This window comes from Amblyomma mixtum, chromosome 6 (genome assembly GCF_055824585.1).
Source record: "Amblyomma mixtum isolate Tamu chromosome 6, ASM5582458v1, whole genome shotgun sequence".
NCBI classification, from domain to species: domain Eukaryota; kingdom Metazoa; phylum Arthropoda; class Arachnida; order Ixodida; family Ixodidae; genus Amblyomma; species Amblyomma mixtum.
Window position 1 is genome coordinate 54,751,348 of NC_143017.1, and position 23,833 is coordinate 54,775,180.

At 47.0% G+C, this 23,833-nt stretch overlaps 1 protein-coding gene and 1 long non-coding RNA gene across 2 annotated transcripts in view; both read left to right on the top strand.

The window, feature by feature from the left end:
* The window catches only part of LOC149339169 (uncharacterized), a 234,439-nt gene that overhangs the window by 29,560 nt on the left and 181,046 nt on the right, over nt 1–23,833 (top strand). The window lies entirely within an intron of this gene.
* LOC149339170 (uncharacterized) lies at nt 18,228–20,333 on the top strand. The gene is made up of 2 exons (XR_016283492.1): nt 18,228–18,328; nt 20,219–20,333. It is a non-coding gene; the product is annotated as an uncharacterized LOC149339170 (long non-coding RNA).

Sequence of the window (23,833 nt, forward strand, 5' to 3'; positions counted from 1 at the left end):
AAACACTGTGGCAGAGAGACGGAGATTAGTCGTATGTTTTTCTACGTGAAAGTTTCAACCCTGTCGCAACAGGATGCAAAGAGGCCGCGATGCGTTGCCGCTTGTGCGCAGAGCGGAACACAGGCTAAGCTGACAACCGTAGCTAGCGCGTCAAAAACCCGCGGCTTGGCCGGCTGCCAGCGGCTGGACACATGCCTTGTTCTCGACAGCTGCGCTTGCGAAATGGTCCGTTAGCGTGTTCGACAGAAACTGAAACGGTTGCATACCGCGTCATTTAATCACTCGAAGCTTTGCAACTGTTTTCTTTTTAAGACTCGACATTTTGGGTCCAAAGTGCAAGAAACGAAAGCAGATATATGGGTTGAATTCTAGCCCTCATACAAAGAAAACATAATTCCATAACTTAGAGTTGTGTGTTTGACAATTAGACGGAGATAATGTGGCCGCAGCTCACGCAGGATAGGGTTAATCAAAGGTTATCTCTAGAGGCTTCTACCCGCCGCGGTGGCTCAGTGGTTACTGCGCTCGGCTGCTGACCCAAAGGACGTGGGTTCGATCCCGGACGCGGCGGCCGAATTTCGATGGAGGTGAAATTTTAGAGGCCCGTTTACTGTGCGATGTCAGTGCACGTTAAAGAACCCCAGGTGGTCGAAATTTCCGGAGCCCTTCACTACAGCGTCCCATAGCCTGAGTCGCTTTGGGACGTTAAACCCTAATAAACTAATCTAGAGGCTTCTGTCCTGCAGTGGAGGCTTCTGTCCTGCAGTGGACGCAGCTTGGCTAATGATGGTGACGAAGATAGCCTAAGTTCGAATTACGCTTATACACACTACTTCAAGATACTCCAATGCGAAGGCGTGAGCTTGACATAATACTCTGGTAGGGCAAAGGTTTCTCCCGAATGCGATGCTTATATATTGCATGATTTTTCTTCCGGCATTTATAAGGCGAAATGGTAGCAGGAAGAGGGGCCTACGCAGAACAATAGGGAAAGAGAATTCCTCCAGTACTTTGTACAGTAGCACCCAAAGAAAAAACGACTTTTAATCACTCCGTATTTGGCCGCCGCACTTAACGCTCGGAGCCCATCGGCTTTCCCGGGCTAAGAAATTTTCGTGTTCTGACGCAGACCATGTTTACGCGCGTTAGAGTCAATATACCACCCTGTCAGTTACAAGAGATAGCGCAGATAGGTCAATAAATAATCCCGATCAGCTGTGATTGCTTGGAATTCCTTAATGTGCACCAATATAATTTAAAACACAAAGCGCGTGCTCTGAAAACTTGATGATCTTGTGCACAGCCACACGATGCTTTAGCCTCTGAGCCATCGAGTATCTTGGAACGTAAGCTGAGATGCAGCTGCCGTGATAATCTTCACGTTGTCGGTTGTAAATGCAGGGACAATAAATTGAATAAGAGTTAATTGTTGGTTTCCGCGCTCCGGAAGCGCTCTGAAGAAACTAATTTCGAGAAACTTACCGCGCCAGAAAAGCGCAAAGACGACGACTGGGGAGCTGGGGGTTAATTCTGCGCTAAACTTATCACCGAAGTTTCATTGAGAAGAACACATCAATACACCCGCAGTATACCAAACAAGCACGCCCCAAATTTCGTTAATCAAATTTTCCTAGCAAGTTCAACCCTCTCCTGACCTATAGCTCTTCTGGTGGCATCTTCTAGCTCTGCTGTACGTACTCTCTAATCACGAATACGCCTATATGGGTGTAAAAACGGAGTAAGCTATCCTCTAGCGCACTTACTTTTTTTACTCCTTTCCCATGGAATGGAGTGTACCAAGGAATAGCGCCAGCTATAGCGCAACTTGGCACTTTGCTTTAACGACGCTTTTTATCGGTCTTCCCCTTAATCTCCGCGAGTGAAGCTTATAACCTTGCCTCCCTGCTGGTTTAGAAAAAACAGGGACGGGAACGTAGGAGGCGCAGTCTTGAAGTGCGTTGGAAAGGCATTGCATGCTGAGAGACGTCCGACCCAGAAGGTCAACTGTCAACAGTTCGAACAGGCGCAAGTGCTAGGTCTGCGTAGGCGGCCATTCTCAAACGCTCGAGGCACGCTTAACTTCTTTCTTTAGCCCCTTATCGAGAACACAAGTGAACGCTAAGGTCACCAAGAAAAACAAAGAAAACAAGATGCTGCTTCTTCCTGGACGTGTCTCAAGGGACGTTTGTGTGAGGGAGATTATTGTACGCCAACGCGTCCAAATCCTCGGTTAACGGGCGAGTTCGCAATACGTCGACCGCAGTTCCTGATAGTCCGAACAAACTCAGCCGTCTAAGCGCGCAGAGTAGGAACTCAGGAAGCAAAGTACCCCCTTAGGTGCAGCGTATATAGGACCAGGATGACGACGGCACTGTCAGACCTGAGCGCAAACTTCGGCATCTGGGACTCCGAAATAACAGGTTTTCGCTTAAGAACCAGCGGAAGGCAGTCAGCACTTTTGACGGCGGTAGAGCAACAACTCAAGCGGAACTTCCCTTTTTGGCCTTACCCTCACGCGAACTTGACGAATTAGAGATCAAGAAAAGCAACAAAAAAAAAAAACAAAAGGGCTCGCTCCGGCCTCTTCTTTGTGCTCGTAGGTTTGTGCTCACCCGGGCTCTCAGAAATATTATTACCACGGTGCACGCTGCTCGCATTCTTTCGACTGGCCTGAGCTTCGCACAGGGCTAACGGCTTCGAAGCTCCGCCCTGTAATGCGCGGTCCGCGACGACCCTTTTGATGGAGGGAAGCCAGTTATCATGCGCGCAGCCTTCGTGATCTTATCACTGTGTTTCAAGCCGGTTGCTCGGCCCTTATGGTGCGTGGTTTGTTTCTTTGTGACTCAGATGGAGAGTGACGGGGAAGGGGTGCGCAGGTTCGGATGAATAGTTTTATTGAGGCTCTCCGAGGGTGTACACACTGAGCTGCACGATGCGATGATGACCGCCCATGAATTGGCGCTGATGTCCCCGTCTCGAGCCACGTGCGGTGCTTGTCGGCAGCCCCGCAGGCAGCCCGCTGACCCAGAATGCCGCTAACAGGTAACCCAGTTTAGGACTAACGCCGTTACCGCTTGGGTAAACGTTGCAGCGTCATTTTGCATTGCTGAAAAAGCAACGATGTAGCGAGGGATTATGTGAACGGCTTTTTTTGTTGTTTTCCGAGCTATTTGTTATAGCTCGATTTTTTTTTTTTTGAGTAGCAATGAAGTTGCAAGTGAATCCACGCTGACCTTTTTACATAATAGCTGAAGAAGCTCTAACCGCTTACGCAGTCACTTACGGGAAGTTTACTTCTCAGGCGTCCGCGAGCGTTTGTGAATATTGCTGTTGCGACTACTCTGCAAGCATTTCGCGATCTTTTGTGGCCTCTTTTATTCACTTGGACGCGACTCAGTAGTCCACTCTTTTTCCTGTCATTACTCCAACGAGCTTATCTACTTATTTCAGCGTTGATTGTCTTGCCGTATGGTTCGTGTGCTCGAAAGTTTTCTTCGGTGAAAGTGGTTGAAACGGTCTCTAGAAGCGGCAAAATGAAATGTGAGTTTTTTCCAGGCATATCCACTCTAACATTTTAATGTTTGGTTTATGGAGGTTCAACGTCCCAAAGCGACTAAGGCTATGAGAGACGCCGTAGTGGAGGGCTCCGGAAATTTTGACCACCTATAGGGTTCTTTAACCTGCACTGACATCGCATAGTACACGGGCCTCTAGAATTTCGCCTCCATCGAAATTCGACGCCGCGTCTTTCGGGTCAGCAGCCCAGCGCCGTAACCATCCAGCCACCGCGACGCCTCTAGCATTCTGTCTCTAGCAAGTCATTCAGCCCGCAATTAAGCCGACAAACTTCTTCATACTTCTTGATTACCCTTCTTGAAACCCTTCATACGTCTTGATTACATGAGCAGTTGAGAGAGTTGAATTTGAGAAGCCTCTTTCGAAGGCGGGCTCTTTCTGAAACGGCTGTGGCGTTATTGAGTTCACAAGAATGCAAATTTCGTGCCCGAGAGAATTAAGGTGTGACCGTCAGCATAAGTATCGAGAGAGGTCTACAACATCGGTGCATTTGGACTTTAAAAAACACGCATTCCATGGTTGTTTCACATCTGCTACAATTTTGAGGCTGCTGTTGTCGCATTTATCAGCATATACGTGCTTGGCGTGTTACCTGCCCCTTTGCGTCAAGCACAATGTTCCATTGCGCAGTAAAGAAATCAACACTTTCTCATGCAGAGCGCCAGGTTCAGGCGAAGATAGGGCATATGTGTCGTAGGAATTAAGTGGCGCTTTTAACGGCAGAGTCCGCATAAAGAAGGGCGTACATCTTCGTTATCACTGCATAATTGTTCACTTAAAACGTGGTATAATTACTTATCAAAGCGCACAAACACGCTGCAGATTCCAGCAAAGTTTCGCAATGCTCGACGATGCCTTATCTCCGGCGTGAACAAGTACTGACGTCTTAGTAGATTTACAGCATTGCGTGTCAATTCCTTTAGAGCCAGTGTAATTTTTTTTTTTTTTTTGCACAGCCTCATACGTTTGGATTCGCCTTTCAGACAACATCGCTCAGTTTGCATTCGCCAAAGGACATGGCCAGCTTCAGCAACTGGCACCATCTGTTGGCCGCCAGTAGTGACCACCGAGTAACTCAATGGGGTTATTTTAAGCTTGTCATTTGGAGAAAACTAGATTGTCCCGAGCGACTCACCACGAACATGGTAATCGTTATGACCGACTATTACTCCTCGCAGCAAAATATGACCTGCAGAATGCCTCCCCCGCTCACATCAAGTATTTCTGATGGCCATAGAAGACGTATATGGGATGCATCAAACATTCGAAATTCCCGCGGTTAATTTGAACGTTCAGCGCCACGCGGCACGTGGTGTTGGCTATGCAAACTAGAAGCGTTTGTCCCGTGGCCGCCGCGATCTGCTCGTTTTGTCCAAACTTCTCGGGCTTTTCACCAACTGAGGGTTGAGACAGCTCAGCAAGTTCAGAAATTTTTCAGAGGACACAGCTGGCCCCGTATGGTAGTGGCAATGAAATACTTTTCTTTTTTACACACATGCGTACAATAACTACCGACAACACCCGAAGCCGCCTGCAACATAACCTCTCCACCACACCCGCAGGGAGGAAAAAAAGATCAACATAAGCGGCATTTTGGTAAAGGAAGGCAGTCCGGACACTGACAATGACTTTCAAAGAAACCTATACCACTTCAACTTCACTTCTCTGAAACCATCAAACAGTTGAGCCATGCAATAGACCTTTTCGCTGAGGCAGCTAAGAAGGCTGAAAATGCAGCAGGGAGAGAAAGGGCACAGGCGGTTGCCGATATTTGTACAAAAGGGCATCAATGAACAGAAAGAATCGAATTCTTCTTCACTGTGCTGGCTGTCCCCGGCTTTAATATACGCTAGCGCATTAGCGAACCACGAAACTTGAGTGGCGAGCTGATTGTTGGGTTGTAAGAAACGACAAAAAAAAGAAAGAAAAAGAGAAACTGGTTCTATCGCAAGCCGCGGTAGCATGCATTGCAACAGCTCAATTACGTGCGAGGGTAGACAATGACAGCGTGATCGCGTGCGACATTTCATTAAACTTTTTTTTTTTTTACTTCACGTCGGTCTGATTCTGCGGCAGTTAATGCTCGTATCTTCGTTGCTTTGTCCTGATTCCACGCCGTTCTGTTCATGAGCTAAACAAGCGTGCAACTTATCAGGAAGATCTGGTAAAAGCCTTAGGCGCTTAATTGCGTCCAACTGTTCGCTTTCAACTAGGAATTAAGGACACAAAGACGTTGACCCAACTGAGAAAAGGGGACACAGAGAAAACGAATGCGCACAATCGCACGCACGCAGAAACTGTTTAGTGTAAACAGGCGTATGTTCAAACATGCCTCTGTGGGTACGTAGATGAGTGCGAAAATTCCTTTAGGACACTCACCTCGCAACAGCAAGCAGCGTTTTATGCTCTAACGAAACTGCATACAAGGCTAATATATATATATATATATATATATATATATATATATATATATATATATATATATATATATATATATATATATATATATATATATATATATATATATATATATATATATATATATATGTGTGTAAATAAGAGCAACACTGCCTTCACGCGGAGAGTGCTGTTAACAACCCGTTAAGCTGCTTAAAAGAGACTATTGCACTAAGCAGTGAGGTCCTGAACGTTTTCTAAGTAAGGACTGCAAATTCGGGCAATGAGGAATTGCCGTGAGAACAACAATAGGCTGGAGAGAATTTGGCAGGCACACTGATAGGATTAACTGGTGGGTTATGGCAGGGGCCTTTGTCCTGTAGTGGTCGTATTAGGATGATGATGATGCTGATGAACGGATGATTTTTTTTTTTCGCACGTCAGAAAAATGGAGCACTGAGTTGCGGCCTTCCCTCCCTTTCTTTGGCCGTGGGCCGATGCGCAGTTTCACCATCATGTCAAGCAAACTGAACACGTCCATGAGTGCATGTTACTCTGTTCGTGCAGCATTACGACAATTAATAGAACACGAATAAGAATAACAATATTATGGAGCGCATATGGCAGGCTCTCAGGTCATGAATGGCAGCTTACCAGTATGCCTCCAAAGAAAAGTATACAACAGTTGTATCTTACCGGTACTCACCTATGGGGCAGAAACATGAAGGCTTACGAAAAGGGTTGAACTTATGGACAACGCAGTGAGCTTTGGAAAGAAAAATTATAGTTGTAAGGTTAAGAGGCCGCAAGGGGGCGGAGTGGCTGAATCAAGTCGTTCCTAGACAAAATCAAGAGTAATAAATGGGCTTGGGCAGGGCACGTAATGCGAAGGCAAGACAACCGCTGGTCCTTAAGGATAACGGAGTGGATTCCAAGAGAAGGCAAGCGTAGCAGAGGGCGGCAGAAAGTTAGGTGGGCGGGTGAGAATAAGAAGTTTGCGGGGATACGGTGTTCGCATCTGGCAAATGACAGGGTTAATTGGAGAGACATGGGAGAGGCCTTTGCCCTGCAGTGGGCGTAGTCAGGTTAATGATGATGATGACCGGGTGCTGATCCCTGCGTAGCCGATGGAGTTCACCGATGACGCCGTCAAGGACAAGACGCGCTTTACGCTGGACCCCGGTATCAGCCTCTTGACTGAATTTGCAAGCGATGTGACCTTCGCCCTGAAAGCCTTGCTGGGAACCAACTGACTAGAGACGGAATGTCAAGTGTAAACAAAAATACGGAGTCGACGAATGGAAGGAAAAACTTTGAAAGAAAATTAAGCGTTCGTAAAGCTTCGCCTTTGAAGATTCTGATTTGGCAGTATGCGGACCGGACCGTGTAAGCCCCCTCTCGTAGTGTTATTGAACATGGCGTTTGGCAAATAACATTAACTGGCTTGCGTCCTGAGCGCTTCATTCCTTGATGTTTGAGAGCGCACTTTGGGACGTCGACTCTCAGAACTAGGTTACATGAGAGCTTGTCTCGGCTGTGTGCGAATGCAGCGCTGAATTTTGCATATCTTGGAAACTATTCTGTTCCACACACTTGTGACAGAGGACAGTTCCACGCACTTGTGACAGCAGATGCGCCTGCCAGAGTGCTGCGTCGGGAAGGGAAAGTCCGATCTTTCTTGCTCGAGCGGCGTCGGCCATGCTGCTAAAAAGAGAGAAAAAAAAAATCCAGTGGCCATCCCGATCCGGCCGGTCGTGCGCTTCGAGCGAGGCTGGTTCGACGGTGAGGGAGAGAGAACGCGGTCATTCAAGGTTTCCGCGTGCGTGAGCGTCGACCGACGGCGGAGCTGATTGCGTCCCAATTCGCTTCGCGCGCGGTCACGAGACACCGCGCCGCGCCGACAGCCCGGGGCTGCATCTTCGCCGCGTGCGCTCGCGAACACGCACAGTGCTGATGCCCGTGTTGTTGACAATTAGAGAAACACGCGGCCTCCATTCGCCGAGAGCGAGAACTAACGCGTGCGCGAGCCCGTAAGTGCCACCCGAGACCTGTCGCTTTCTTCTAACGCTTCGTGAGCAAAAGCCATTTCGCTTTGAACTGCTCCGTGTATCGCTTGACTGTCTCTCCTCTCGCTTGCTCGCTATTGAGCTTTCTCAATTATGCGGCGCTCTTACTGCGCGCCGTCGAAATGCTGATACAGGGCGGCGCGACTGGGTGCGAGGTTGATACGGCAGCGAAAACCTTGGGGGTAGGAAGAGTACGAAAAAGAAAAGAAGAAAACAAAACTGCGACAGAACTGGCAAACTAGAAATGTAAATATCAGTGACTCACCGTTTCCTGTTCGGAGTTCGGTTGGCACCGTTTTTTTTTTTTTAGCTGGCCGCATTTATTCAGTTTCTGGATTTTCTGAGTGGACCGAATTGCGCTGTCTTAGGCCGCTGAATCTTTCGAGCTTGAACGTCGGCTCGCGATGCAGGGAAACGCCCCGATACGCGAACTCTCGCATTAATAAGCCCAGCTTTATTCTCCGGTGTTATCGCGGGGGCATGAAAAGACAGGTATCCAATTTCGAAAAGCGGACCACGTGGAAAGCACTCGTCATTTTGGCAAGACAAGGCGCAACTGGGCTACTGGTCACACCCTTCCCTGCAATCGCCTTCGAGGAGCCAGGAAATGGAACGTAGAATTACTGGGCACAGCGGTCATCGTATCCTGACAAAATTCAACAAAGGGAATGCCAGCATGGCGCCTTGCGTGTACTAGGCGTGACATATTCCAATAACCAACTTTTCTCCTATGATGCCGGAGGGGAGGGGGGGGGGGGGGGGGGGGTAGGTGCCAGCCCTGCATTTAATCAAATGATTAGATATCGTGGGCCTGTTGTGCGTCGCCATGCATCATACAAACGAGCGCTGACAGTCGAACATAAAGAACAAATGTAATGGTTGTCCAGGGGCACCAGACATATGGCATTCGTACCGAACAAACAGGTGTCGTTACGAGGCCCGATTCCCACACACTGATCTATCAACGTCAACTGCGAGGAGAATTAGGAAAGCACCGGCCCCCGCGTCTGCTCAGCTTGACGCTTAAGTGGCGACGGTTCTCGTCATTGTTTCTGCCAGGCTGTTGATCATCGCTTTCCTTGGCATGCCGAGAAAATAACTCGGCGGATTGGCTGCCTAACCCAGTTTCGGAGCTCGGCCTGTCCTCTCACTGGCGCGCCTGGTTGCACGCAGCGGGGGCGAGTTCTGAAAGTAGAAGTCCACACCGTGTGCGATCGAGTGATCGTTTCCACGCGGTTCATCTTAGTTTAGCCCGGACAAAAGGAAAACTCGTGCCCGGTGATACGGGGAAGGCTGGTGCCCGAGTGAACGTCATGCCGGACGGTGTTCTGGAGGACGGCAGTGACATTGAAGACTAGGGAACACGTTGCCGCGGAGACCCTCGCGCAACAACGGGAGCAGCGCCGGGGTGCGTGCTTGATCGCGTAGATCTAGGCCCGGCGAAATAAAAAGGAGTGCGGCGCGCACCGGTGTGCCTGTTGTGTGTATCGCGTCGCACTATTTCGTACCGCTTTCCTTCCCGTAGCTTGTACACGGAGGGGGATGATTCCGAAAGAAAGGGGGGGGGGGGGGGGGGGGGAGGCGCTTTTTCGCGTCCCGGTCAAGATCCACATGCCAGTTCTGCCGCCAGGCGTGACCGAGTTCACGAAACGGCTGGATGCGTATGCCCTCCCCCCTCCCCTTTCTCAACTCCTCTTCACGCAACCTGCATCCCGCTATGTTCTTCTCCGCTTCCATTCTTGCGAGGCGCCGTTCCTGTCTCTGGACGCGCATCTTCGGACACCCCACTCGCTCTCTCTCTCTTTTCTCTCTTTCTCTACGACTCTTGAATCGTTTTACCTTTTCGAGGTGAGCTGAGGGCCTTTTCTAAAGCATTCTACTCTTTCTTCTTTTTTTTTCTTGCCGCGGATTGCCGCCAAGCTCAGCTTCCCCGTAGCTCCGCCTTCCTCGTCGCCCCCCTTCCAACTGCAGCCGCTGAAATAAACATATATAAAAAGAAGAAATGAGTAGAAGGCTATAAGACGACGCCGGCCTCTAATGGGGATGACGTAAAAAGCACGGAAAGGGGAACGCGCGCCGGAGAGACGGGAGTCCCGTAAAGACCCAACTGCGGCCGTAAGCGGCTACAACCGTAACTCGTGGCAGAAAATGGGAATGCCAATGTGTTGATGCGGGAATCGTCTTCTGCAGGTGTCGCGCTGCTCTGGACACGAAAACCGTTGTGGCACTCCCTTCGTATTTCCATCGAGGCGTCCTCGTTTATTCTTTCTGTTTATTTCACGCACTTAAGAGCGAGAGGCCCGTTTGTTCGTTGCTAAGTCGCCTCTCGTAGCCCAGTGTCTGCAGCGCTGAGCTAAATCTTGTTACGCTGCTCGCCTCTCTTCCCAAAGGAAGATCAGCTACCATATCCAAACAATTTTTCTCTCTCTCTCTCTTATTGCTGCGGCAAGCACATAGTGACCCCGGAATCAAAACTTGCGATTAGGCCTCAGAACCTAGGTATATCGCACAGAAAGAACCGCCGTCAAGCTTTAGTTTTTTCGTTACAACCGAAATTTCGCTGCAGCGGCAACAGTTCTCGTTCGCCAAGATTTCTAGATAAACTACATTTTTACCAGCATCATCTCTCTTACGTACATGAATTGTGTTCTGTTTCAGAATGCCTTCGGATTGCATTAAGCATTAAGACCCCCACTCACCTATTTCGCTACTGTCCGTCTAGCCGTTGTGTGCGTCATAAGTCTGCTCGATCTTGAAAACAGAGCCTCGAACCGAAACTGAAAGCGAAGTACAGGCGCGTCTAATTCGCATTTTGCCTAACCATGCTAAACCGTCCATCGCTTTTTATATTCTCTTTAATAAGTCCTTCCATATTAAAGCAAAACAAGGATGTCTAAAGTGTGCTCGGAGCTTATCGTTGCAGTACCGAATTGCAGTACGCTAGGGGCAGCTAAAAAACAACGAAAGGGAACATTGTTATGATTGGTGCAACGAAAGTGCAGCAGACAGGCTAGAAGATAGGCGCTTGCATAGTTGCAAAGCGTTGTGACAGAAGATATTATTTAAAAAGGATTCTAGAGGGCGACAACAAAGGGAATCGGCAGGCTTCTCCGATTTTTCTCTCTCAGCTACGAAGATTGGTGAGACCTACATAGCCTTCTTTCACAACCATGGGAATGCGTGTGACAAAGGCCGTGCTCAAGTTTTCATGTGCAACAGACCTGGATACCCGTCTGTGACCGCCTGTGCACGACGTACACGGTTTGCATTTTTGCTTTAATGGAGCCCCGACTCAGTACGTGTTAATGACATGCGTCGGTCTGTGTGTTAAAGACATCAACTTACCGTGTGTCTACTCACCGCGATGCGAGTGCAGTGTGTGCGTGTGTGTGTGGACATCTCCCATGAAACTCATTGTATCATGCCATCAACCTTCATTCGCACTTTCCCTTTCCTCCCCTTCCCTTTCCCCTGTGTGGAGTAGCAGGCCAGGGCCATGTTACCACTGGCCGACCTCTCCTCCTTTGCCTCTCATTAAAATTCCTTTCTCTCTCGTGGGACTGCGCTCAGGCGGATGCTAGCGGTGATAAGTTATTCCTCTGATTCCAGCGCTAATCCTTTTCCGGTTGTTATGACTGGCATTGGCTTTCCTGAGAGGCGTTCCCGAGTTTTCAGAGGCCCTCTCCGCACTGTTTTCAGTCAGTCTCAGCTCTTCGTCTTTTATGACAGCACTGTCGTAGAGTTGTCCGGTGCACAAATCCCTACAGCCAAACCCACCGGTGTCTCAAGCTTCTCACGCCGATTTCCGAACCGCCTTGCCGACTCGAGAACAAACGCCGTACTCACGGGGCATATGCATAGGAGGAGCACAGGAGCGCGACTTGTCTGCACGGACTTGCAGACTTGCTGGAACGCTTGTGGCGATGGGAAACCCCGCGTCTTGTTATCACTGACACAAAAGAAAGAGGCTTTCCCTGCTACCGTGCAGGCTACTTGTCAGCTGCTATTCCCTTCGCTCCCCCCCCCCCCCCCCCCCTTCCCTTCGCATCCTTTTGAACCTCTTCTCCTGCTCCTTCGACGCTTGTGGCATCGAGGCCGATCTGCGGTGACCTTCTTCACTGTCATCCTGTTCTTACCGCCTACCCCCTCTCCCCCCCCCCCCCCCCCTTCTTCCTCGTACGTTTACGTACACCGACGCTCGTTTGGCTGTGCATGCCTCCGGCCCCCGGCGCGTTCGTGATCGGTATGAGCGATGCGCTCGCATAATCTTGATCGTCGGCGGGAATTTCAAGCAAGGACGCGTCGTCGCTGCGGTGGTACGTGGCACCCGCGGGGGCCGCCATTTTGAACGACTGACCTTGTCTCCCCCCCATCAGAGGGCATCGCCTGGAGGGAACCAACAGAGCGCTTCTTCCAGCCAGTGTGTATACGGCAGGCGCTGGCAACTTCGCTCTTGCTTTGCTGTTTGCAACAAGTGATGCATTACGTGTCACTCACTCACTCACTCACTCACTCACTCACTCACTCACTCACTCACTCACTCACTCACTCACTCACTCACTCACTCACTGAGTGAAAAAGTGAAATAACAGACTGAAATTACCGACTGCCGGATAGGATAGGATGACCTTAGCTCCAGTTTGCTCTTTCAGTGAGCGAATTATACATTCGTAACCTACATGAAAGGAAGCTTAACCACAATTATTGTTGCGAAAGCAGCACTACGCGAGTAGCCGAGCAATTTCGAGGAGCTGAAGAAAGGCCATACTGCGCATGCGCGAGGAGCAGTGACGTCACACGGCGCTCAGCTGGCGCGCCGCTGCCGTCGCTGTGCGGGTGAATCAAAGGTGCCGCCGCCGCGATCGCCAGCTGAGCATGCGCAGTAGCGGCGCATAGCTAGCGTGCCGGGGCCGCCGTCGCTGCCGCGCGCTCTCCATCGCCTCCCTCTCTCTCCTCGTTGCTTCCGCAATCCTCCAGGTTTAACCACACTCTAAGAAAAAAGGGTGTAAGAAGGGTGTATCTTCACGACTTATGCTATCTGAAGGCGCATGGACTAACGATGCACTTTGCAGAGTGCATCATTACACCCGTGTCGAGGTGGTGGAGGCCGTTAGTCTCTTTCAGAAAACTTACCCCCTTTTTTACTCTTCAAACCAGCTGTGTTCCCTCTGCGCGAAGACGCTTACAGCAAAGTATGCAGCCCTCACCGCCTCCCCTCCCTCTCGAACATGGCCCTCTCCCGAAAGCGGGGTGGCGGGGTTATTTTGAGGACAATAGTTAAAAGCTACGCTGGCTCACGCTCCCCCACTGCATTGATCCTTTCACCCGCGCTGGCGACACTGACCGCGCCTCCTCGCTTCTTCAAGGGACCAGAAGCTATTTCTTGGAAGAACACGTACAGCGATCTTCTGCCCATCTCCGCCTGGAGGCGGCTTGGCGGATGCACAGAACGTTACTGAAAAAAGGTGCATTGGCCGCGATCAGCCACGACTTCATCACGCATGCAAACATGCTCTTGGTTGCTAACGACCTAAAATAATCACTAATATTCGGTGCATGTGCTTTCATACTCATGATTGGATATTTTAAAAAGAAGTAAGTCAGCAAAGACAGACGGCATGATCGGTGCTGTGTTACTCCTCTGACCAATCGCAGCTCTGAACGAAATCAACAGTTTAGCGCTTCAACACACCAGAGGCATAAAAATTATTGCGCTTATAATTTCGGCTTGTGGTTACGCTTTTATTAAAGCGGTAATAAAAGCTTTAAAAGGAACAGTTTTGCTTCACAGCCAGCGTAAGCTCTATTAGTCAGCGCTGTTCTTTATTTTCTAATAGCGTACGATAAATACCAGGGCGGTTAATTCCCTCCGTACAATTTCGAATAACGTGCACCACTTTTCGAATAACCCCTCGTTGTGGCACATGTTCCTGAGCAAATAACAGACGAATAACAGACGAATAACAGAAAGGGTTCAGGTTAACATGCATACAAGTTAATAAATCAAAATCAGACGAACGAGCGAGATTGTTGACGCAGTAATTTTATGTTAGCTGAAGATGCAATGTCACGCAAATCCCGAATAAATTGCACTCTCATATTTCTGCTCCATTTCAACAACAAAAAAGAGCCCTACTCGCTGATAACCGCGTGATCTTCACCACTAATACTGACAACGCTGAAAAACCAAAATGAAAGAAACTAGGGAAGGAATAATTCTGCATCTGAACTGAGTTGTGAACGTGGCCTGACCATTCCATATATATAGGTACTTTTTTGTTTAGAGCACTTTTACCAAGACACGAGCCAGGCCTCAAAGTCGCACTTTTGCTGGTCTACTATGAGATCACCAGCATTTGTACAGGGTCCGTCAAAAGTTCCCAGGCCACATGGTCCGCTTTTCATCGGTATATCCTGGCACTTAAGATTCCGATAGAGCTATCGAGGTTCTAAGGTGGTAGAACGATCCTTCTTCTATTCTCTACAGATATGTTGAGCTTCGAGGGTATCTCAACAGCCCGACTATGCTGCTGAAAAGCAAACCCTGTGGCCTTGGAACTTTTGACGGACCCTGTACATCTGCTCTGAAACTCCTCAACGCAGCGTAAAAGACATTTCTACGTTTCCTTTCCAACAAGTGCACGGATCCTTTCTCTCGGCACAATATAGCGAAGCCCATAGTAATCAGATTTCGAGATAGCTGCATTTCCTGATCATGTTTTGGCGCATACAAGTGTTTCACATAGAAGCAATTCAATTTCAGCTTATTTTAAATTGATAAACAGGGAGCGAGGCGACCAAAGCGATTTAAGTCTATTCGAACTTCTCTTGCGTATGAAATTGTGCTGCACGCCTACAAGAGCACAAATTAGCTTAAACTCAGTGTACGTGTACGTAACTGTTAGCTTTTAGGTTGTTCCGCGCAGCTTTAATGCAGTCAAATAGTACTGATAGTGAGAAATGAAGTTGACTGCCTCCATTTTTTTTTTTTTTCGAACTGTAGCGCTATGGAAGCATCGAATTCCGCAACAAACCGGGAGCCAGAGGAAACAGTAATCAAGGCGCTTATATTGCGGCAGTGCATTGTGAATTCTTATGGAATGGTTCATGCGTCAGGAAATAACTCTTTCTTTTAGAGGCTAATGATAAGCACTAAACAGTAAATTGCACTAGATAGACGCAGCCCGAAGACCCAAGCTCGAAAATAAATGAAACTAGGGCGTATAAACCGGCAGGTTTTCCTTCATCATCGTAAGTTGCTTCGGATGACTGAGACTTTTGTGTTGTACGCACAAATAAAACTGAGCTAAAGGACACATTGTATCGCACTGACGAACCAATCTTTAACAAAAGCATAAATTCAGCGATGGCAACTGCCTATATAGAATAAAATGAAAGCGCGTAAATAGACGGAATCGCCCGAATAACCAGTCGGTTGAAGCGTCTTAACGGATGCTTGCTGGCATAGCGCTGGCAGTGTTCCATTTCTGCTCTGTTGACCCATTTTGAAAATATTTTGAGAACTTCGCGAACACTGGAACGATGAGAGGTGAGAACTGCTGCATCAGCAGTGGTCGACTGTCGTTTGAAGCCCTCTTCTGCGCCATCTTCCTCAAATGTTGTGAATCCCCTTTGTTTGCCTGACGCTTCTGATCACTCGATGCGGCTTTATTAAATCCATATCTCTACAGCTGTATCTATTTCGATTGAGTTAAACTATTTTTGAACAGAGCGGTTTTTTTTTGCTTTCTTCGGATTCTGCTCACACGTGCGGCCCCACAAAAGAAAGTTGAAATTTCTCGCAGCAATATCACGCGGCAATATCAGTATTTAAAACTGTTACTGTACCTGACATTGAATCAATAATGCTGCAGCATTTACATCGGTTTTAGAAGTACAGGAAGGGCAGTTTATTGATATATATTTCGCAGTAGCTCCTGTACGCGGTAGTACGAGAACTTCCGAATGATGCTCGTAACTTTAAGCTGCAGCTGCTCTGAAAACTATTCTGTTGCATACGCCACACATTTACGGCAGCATCTGCGTAATTCATACTGCGTAATAGCTGGCTGCGTAAAAAGCTTCAAAGGGATACTGCAAGCACTGACAAGACGAGTCTCGCCGCGCTCGTTGTCTCCGATAAACGAAGAGTTGTGCGCACGCCGAAAGCGCGGAAAAATACGTGCCACAAGGGCAGAGAGGCGCATGCAAAAATAATAAGCTACCAGCTCATTGCAAAGACCAAAGGTTGTTGCCCCGCACGCGGGCAGCTTGACCTTGGGACACTACTGGGAACGCAGACGTTCTTTCAGTCAGCGGAGAAAAGGAAAAGAGGGGAAGCGCGGGGTCCGGCGGAACGAAAGAAAGGCACGAAGCATGGAGGAAGGAAAACCTCCTCTGTAATTCCTCTTAGCAAGCTTTGGAAGCGATGGCTGGCGATGGGTTGTAGTTTCTCCCTTCTCCCTCTTCAGGTCACGTGCCTGTCTATTTGGATTGGCCGCTCGCGTAGAGTCGAAGACGAAGCCGCTGTTTACCGCGCCTGGGTGCCGTGTGTGCAAGTCGCGACGCGCATTCCTCTTTTCATCTTTTAGTACGGGCCTCTGTGCGTTTAGGTTCTGTTCAGCGATTACTTCATCGTGCAAGCTTCATCGATGTGTGATGCTGCAGTGGGCGACACCTTCGCGAAAGAGTCAACGTCTGAAAGAAACAGCGCACGCCAGATCGTCGCGGCGCCCTCATCGTACGGATTCTTTGCGCCCAATTTCAACCGTACAAGTAAGTGACATTTTCGTTTGGTCATACGGGTTGTTTCCTGCCATCAAGTTATGGTGTGTTCAATACAGATTTTTTATCATGGATTGTGTGCGCGAGCCGCTGCTTGTTGCTATTTCTTGTTTTGAGCCGGTCGCGTGCGGCCGGAGGGAGCCTATCGTGTACAACACACGATCGCAGCGGCGCAATCTGCAGGCGTCTTTCTCATGCTTTCTTTCGCTGCAGGCTCTGATCCTTCGTCTGCCGTGCGAAAGAACATTGCCGGTCGTCTCTTCAACGCCAAGTATTGTCCCTGCTCACGACCATTCAGTAAGGTAAGTCCAAACCGCAGTCTCCGTTCAGAAAGGGGCGAGTAAATTAGTGTGCGCGCTTCTGTGGCACGTACTGCGCGCAGTGCTCACATCTACTGCAGCACTGTATGTGATTCTTATTGCACAATAATCCCTTTATAATTTTAGCGCTGCAAGGCAACTCCTTCTGCCAGGCCGCTTTTTTTTTTTTTTGCGAATGGACGGCGTCAATTTTTTTTTCTTTACCACGGAGTAGCAAGCAAACGATAAAACAGTAAACTTAAAATTTATTTATTAATAGGCAAGAAATTAGCAGCTCATTTGTGCTCTGCGCTTCCAGGCATGCGGCCGTTTTCGCTTACACCTTGCAATATTTTTGCTAACCCAGAATGTGACTTATCATGCCAGCAGTTTTACTGCATTCGAATGGCAAGATGCGCTTGCTAATGGTGTTAAGTTGATATGTAACTGGCTCTTCACTCAGGCTGAGAACTAATAGAGAAAAGTGAACTTGTTTAGTTCTTTTTATTAGTGAAAAGGTCAGGGCTAGTTGGTGGCCAAACATTAGCTCACAAAAGCGTACAGTCTATGTCACCTCTTTTTGTGCTCTTGTATTCTCTTATGAAAGAGTGAAACTTTAGGTTTGATGTTGCTCTAAGAGGTTGAATAGAAGAATACGCTAGTATCTAAGCTTTTCTGTTTAGAACAATAAGGATTTTGGTTGCACTGCGGTAATCTGTCAACGAAAAAAAAAATTCTGTAATGAATACTGTCAATCTCGTAAGCAGTAACAGTATAGTTCTTTCTTTTTTCTGCAATGGCTGTTAGAAGATATGTTAATTATGTTAGGCACTTAGTGACAATTCACTGGTAATAGGCCATTGTGCTGTAGAAGTTTGTCTAGGCTTATTATGCCAGTGCACTGCGTCAGTTATGCCTGTGATAAATATGTGGCAAGTGCTGTAATAGATAAAATTTGGAACAAAAAGTTGTTTCTCGTTTTCAAACTATTCCTGTCGTTTTTTGAGCATGTGTGCTGCCATTACGTGGTTTAATGAACATATAAGTTATCACTAACCATTACACTAACGCTATAAATGACATCTCTATTGCAGTGCACCTTGGAGAAGGAGGGATGCAAAGGTGCACAACCATTGTCACTCCTAGCACCGAAGTTCAGCCTGGATTCTTCAAAACCGTACGAGTGGCCGGGACTAGACGTGTGTGGTATGTATGTTTTTATGTAATTGGGACATTGTTGCAAGTTCATCATCACTTGATGTCCATCCGTGAACATAGTATGCTATGTTGCGCAGCTGCAGCCATTCTATTACAGAGATTTTAGAGCTTTTCAATGTTTTCGAGGACTTAGTTCCGAATGAATTTCTGAATAATGGTTTGAATAATTGTGACCACTTTTTATGGCATGAAGTATAAATCCAGTTTTTTTTTCTGCAAAAGTAGGCTGGACTTCAGCAAAGATTTCATATTGAATTAGTTTGAGAGGCGCTGCCTACAATTCATGTTGCTGGAGAAGTCAGAAAAAAATGATGCAGAGTTATGGTAATGCTTGGCAGGGTGGCATGCTACCAAGCTAATATGACTAGCACCGTCGTTTATGCATGTAGAGCTTAATGTGATATGAAGCTATGTGAGGCTGTTCATCTTCTTTGCACTGTTCACACTTTCTTTTTGAGTAGGAAGGTGCTGTTCACTGATGTGAATAATTTCCAATAACTCACGTGAACCCATATTTGTTCTATTTCACATTGGAGTGAACTTAAAATTTAACTAAGCTCACGTGCCCTGCATGTGAAAGCAGATATGGAAGGCAACTGGTTTAATAGCCATTCTTGCATGCTGTCAGTCAGTGTTTACAATTTCATTATGCTAAGCATCTGAAAAGATGTGTAAAGGTAACACAACATTCTGTTGTGCCAGCAAAATGTAATTCATGAGAATTACTGCTGCTGCATATGCTGCAAGCATTGGATGAAGCAGCACTGTCTAAATAAAAAGACGAGCTTTGTAATTTCCTCAAGCAAAAATAGTGCTTTAGAAGGAGACTGTTCTATGCTGCTTGTGTAGTTAATGTAGTCTGTCAGTGAAGGCCAGTCCATAACCAAAGCTTTTTGCACAGGCATAATGTAGAGGTGTAGTATGAAACAGGCTATGAAAGTGAATAAAAAGTATCTTTATTATAATGTGGTCCAAATAATTTTTTTGGTATGATGTTACCTCATGCATGGAGACAACTCTTTAGATGTGTAAGTTGCCCTTGCTATTATTTCACATTTAGCCGAAAGCTTTTCCTTGTTTTCCAGGAGTGGTAGACTAAGATTTATAGTGCATAGCCTTTGTGCATAGGCCTTTCACCAGGTATTTAAACTGTATCGAAAGGCTGTGACAATGCAATGCACCCAGAAATGCCATCACAGGCACAAGCTTCCTGCTGTTTGCTAATCGGAAATGAATTCACAGGTAATATATGCAGGGAAAATTACAATTGGAAGTATTACTCATTGATGCTCAGATAATCACCTACACTTCCCTTTTAGGAAGAAAATTCACTGTATGGGCAACAAAACATATAATGGCATCAGAGACCAGAGACATATTGTTAGCAAGGGCTGCATGAAACCTTAACCACTCTAGATACAGAGAAATAAAAACACGAGAATGGAGGGAAGGGTTTGTTAAACGGCATTTCATTTTATCACCTTTTAGTAGCTTCCATTTCATGCACATGTTTTTCTGTTTCTTGATATGACCCTCTTCTTAGTCTGGCATCCGGGATGCCTACAGCCTGACCGTGCAGCTGGGCACAATATTCTGGATTTTTCCTGAGAAGCCAGTGTGCTTGTGATAATGTCAGCATATGTGAGTGATTAAGTAGCTGCCATTTAGGACATGTTTTGTTTTTCCTGCATATCTTTTCTGATTTTGGTTCTCATTAATAAACAGAAGCATGCACTTGTGGCATTGTTTTCATGCATCGCCCTTTATCCCTGCCTTTTGTGTGGTTTACACTTTTAGACCTGAACTAACTAAGCCCATGGTCACGTCGTCTGAGCTTTGTGGTTGCAAAATTCATTATATGTTTTCTTCTCTGTGCAGGTCAAATACATGGTACATACTGCCTCCACCTGTATGAAGAAGACTGCCAGGGTCATTGCTGTAATATGGTGTAGCATGTGACAAAATAAATATGACGGTATGTTTCTTTCTCCAATTCGTTTATGAATTCTTTGTGTACATTCTGCAGTAGTACCTGCACCTGAACACACAATGACACAGACCATCTCACATGAAAGATTCGTCGCAACATTTTGACACTGCCTGCACTTCCAGAAAGACTCGGGCTTCTACCATATGGGTCAACTTTAGTTCTGCATTCAGTGGGCAGGTTTACGCTACAGAAGGGTAATAATGCTCTCATGTGGACAGTATAAATACACCACCGAGTAGTGCATAGATACCCTTTGCAGTAGGGCATTACTTTGTACCACTAGAAGGGTAACTTTATCCACCATGTAAGGGTATAAGCATGCACCACAGGGGTGCAAACTTTGCTCTGTTTATGACGGTATAAGTTTAGTCTTTGACAAAGTAACTTTGCACTTCTATACATAGCATAAATTTACCTACTAAAGGTGCAAACTTGCACCTTGCATGCTAGGATATATTTATGCTTTCCTCAGGCTAACATTTACCCCTTTTAGAAAGGCGTAATGTTATACCTAACTGGTTTAAAGTTACTCTTCTTATGTCAGTGCAAGTTTAGGCTATTAGAGCGTAACATTACTCTATGTGCGAGAGCATAAATACTTAGTCTCCAAGAAACAGCGTAACCTTACCCCCAAAAAGGTGTCAGCTCAGCGACAAGTGTTTTACCCCCCAAAAAGACTAAGATCACACCTTTTTTTCTTAGAGTGCAGAGCTAAACCACTGCCAATTTTTTAACTGTCAGAATCTATGCTCAGTAGTTTTCGTGCCCCGCTTTCAACCCAAAGTCAGAACGTGGGCTCAACAGGAAGACCGAAAAGGAGGCTTGGTTGGCACGGGCGTTTTTCTACCGCGTAACAGTGTTAAAAGAGAAAAATGTTACATTACATTACATTAGGAATTTTCGGCAACACTCACTCCTGATGTTGTTTTGCTACAACGCGCAATTTGATAAGTACTTTCGACCAAATGTTTCTTTACGTGTGTGGTAGCTGGCACCAAGTGAAAGAAAACGAAAGTTCCATGAAATTTGTGCACTGATTAAACTGCCACCTCTCGGATCCTTGTAGCAACTAATTGCACGGGGTTATACTTTTGCCGATTTCATCGGAAAATTAATGCTATTTGGTTTCGTTCAGTGTCGCGAGAACATCCGAAACTGCGTGTCCAACGTGCTGAGAAAAAATTCTGAGAATGGGAAAATTGTAAGACACTGTTATTGAAACATTGAAGGCAATGGTCCGTTGTTCTGATATGTAGCAAAATGTTTCCTTTCAAGTGTTTCCATCGATCGCATCGAACAGTCAAGGCTGTCATAGAAAATCAGTGGGGAACGCTTTTGACGATAACAAGGACGTCAATATAAAAAAAAAATGCAAGACTACTCTCGGGTGGCCCGCAGATATATTGATTGTTACACTGAAATATCTAAATATGTGAAAAAATTGCGTCATAAAAGTTTCCCCCTTAAAAGTGCATTTGTCGAGGATTGTTCGGTATGAAACCCTGCGTGCTGGCTGGTCAAAGCGCGAGTGCGAGAATGACCAATTAGCAGATTGTGGACAAAAGATGAGATTACCGCATTTACTCCCGTAATGAGCTCACCTCCTACTTTTGCTGCACATATCACATTGCTTTCTAATTTATTATGCAGCGTAATGAACGTGCCCTCAAATCTTTACAGATACTTTTAAGAAACAAAGTGCGTCCTTTGTGCGAGTAATTACGGTATGGCGCACGTCAGGTAAGGTACGCCTTTTAGAACACCCTGTTCCCTTTTTCCTCCCCTTCTCTTCTTCGCATTAATTCTAACCACGCAACAAAATGTAACATGCGGCGTGAGCTCCAGAGCAAACAGTGTATAAGTAGTACGCTCAGTCTATGCGTAGACAATGAGCTGGGCTGTTCAGAGGTTTGTGCATGAAGTTTTCAGCGGGAATTTCGAGATAGCGCAAACTTTTCAACTCTAAGCTGGTCTTTTCACGCGTTACTGATCCGCACACCACGCGCGAATCGTTCTTTGAAATCTGGACCCTGTTGTGCGGTTGAAAGCGAGCCAATCAGAGCTCGGCAGGGCGGTGAGAGTAATTAACTTCTCGACTTCTTCACCCACGCATCAAAGGAACGCGGCTCTGCGAACGCAGCTCCGAAAATCTTGTTGTAGGAAAGGCCACAAAGATCTGGGGGAAATGGAAACAAGTGGAGAAGAAAGGTTTTCGCTCGCGCGAGCTGATTCCGCATATTTGGCTGCAGCTCCGTCTCATCATGGAATCTAGCTAGTAAGACCCTCTTCCCGCGGCTGGTTCTCGGGAACTTTCAGATGTGGGTGTCTCTGGAAAGGCCAGAACTTCGTACTGAAGGCGCGAAAACATAAATCAATAAGGAATTGTGTCGGTTTTTCTATACGGCTTATTGAAAAGAATACAAGGAAGTGACCGTAAAGTCGTGCACGATGTTTCTGACAATGATCTACTACATAGCGGGTTTCCAAGAGCTTGCATGGCATTTCTCTTAGCTGCCCAGAACATTTGTGGCAAGCATTACTTGCGCCGTATATTGTTTCTCTCGTTTCGTCACACTTATGCTGAATTGTGTATGTGTTTCTGTGCGTGCGTGCGTGCGTGCGTGCGTGCGTGCGTGCGTGCGTGCGTGCGGGGGGTGTCGTGGGCGTTTACAGACGACCCGAACTTTTCGCCACGTGCAGCTTCTTTTCTCAGTCAACAATCTACTTATCATCCTCTTGCAGATGGCTGAGAATCACGACAGCAGAAGAAGAAATCTACTTGCACTGAATATCCCTCCCCTACCATTTCCATTCTTAATTTTTTTTTTTATCGTCTTTCCCGTAAGCTCCTTTTTTTTTACGTTTTTACCGTGCTTACAGCTTTTTACAGCACGAAGTCATTCACTGTTCTGACCACCGCTGGCCCAGTTCAGGAAGTGTTAGTTTATTCACTTTTCCTGTTATGTCCACCTTTCTGTTTCATCCTTAGCGCGAGCAAAAATACAAGGCCGTCTCGTCTGCGATTAAGTTGTAGCGTCGGACATTACTTTCTAACCATCCTGTCCCACATCGATTGGCCCAAGAAGTGGCGTAAGCTTCTTCGCTCAGAGGAATTCTCGCGATAGGTTTAATCCCTAGGACCTGTATTTTCGGGCTCTTTTGATTAACGAGATTGTTTAAGAGGATCTCGCCGCTATTCTCCGCTCCCGCTCTGGCAATGAGCTTCCGATTATCCCCCTTAATTAATTTCCGCTCTATCGGGTGGACCCGCTTGGTGTGGGCGCGTTTGCAGCGGCCGATTGCTGGTTCCCGAGCTCCCCCTTTACTGGAGGGGAATGTTGTGAATGCTCCAAGGCTTCCTATTAAAGATGGAGAAGAAAGGCGTGGGGTTGGTGGGGAGGGGGAGATTAAGATCGTCTCGACCCACTCACCTCGCGAGTCTATCGCCGTTATGTGAATGGGTTTGATCTCTAGTGGTAATTGGAAAGAGATTTTTCCTTTTC